Below are 998 nucleotides of genomic sequence, written 5' to 3'. Positions count from 1 at the left end.
AGTGGACTAAGTACTCCAATCAAAAGGCAGAGAGTTTCAGCCTGGATAAAAGAGCAAGATCCAACTATATGCTATCTATAAGAGACACGCTGGAGTGGTTTTATCAGTATATGGTGGAAAAATGACTTTAAGACAAGAAATATTATTAGATACAAAGAGAGTTATTGAATAATAATAAAAATTTCAATACATCAGGAAAAAATAACAGTTGTAAGCACCTAACAACAGAGTCCCAAAATACATGAAGCAGAGACTGACAGAATTATAGGATAAATAGACTATTTAACAATTATAGTTGGAAATTTAAATATTTCTCTCTCAGTAATTGATAAAAGAACTGGACATAATACTACTAAGGTTATTCAAGACTTGAACAACACTAACAACCAACTTGATATAAATAACATATTCAGGGTGCTCCATCCAATAATAGTAGAATACAAATTCTTTCAAGTGCACATGAAATATTCTCCAGGATAAATCATATTATAGGTGATAAAATGAGTCTCAAAGTGTATTTTCTGACTACAACAAAATTAAATAAGAAACCAATGACAGAAGGAAATTTAGGATTTTCTCAATATTTGGAATTTCAACAATATACTTCTGGAAAAACAATGAGTCAAAGTTGAAATCACAAGGTAAATTTAAAAATATCTTGAATGAAAATGGAAACCTGTTTATAGGATATAGCTAACAGTGTTTAGAGGAAAACATAACTTTACATGCTAATATAAGAAAAGAAAAAGATATAAAATCAATAATTTAAGCTTCCACCTCAAGAAGCTTGATAAAGAAAAGCAAATCAAACCTCAAGTAAGTAGAAGGAAGGAAATAATAAAGACCAAAGGAAAAAAAAGTGAAATAAAAAGAAAACAGACAAACATTAGGAAAAAAAATCAATGAAAACCAAAAGTTGGTTCACTGATAAGAGCAACAAAAATGATAAATCTGCAAGACCAACGACTTCATTGCAAATACCTTTTTTCACCAACATA

This window comes from Trichechus manatus, unplaced genomic scaffold, assembly GCF_000243295.1.
Source record: "Trichechus manatus latirostris isolate Lorelei unplaced genomic scaffold, TriManLat1.0 scaffold00184, whole genome shotgun sequence".
In the NCBI taxonomy this organism is placed as follows: Eukaryota; Metazoa; Chordata; class Mammalia; order Sirenia; family Trichechidae; genus Trichechus; species Trichechus manatus.
This window is presented reverse-complemented; position numbering follows the sequence as displayed.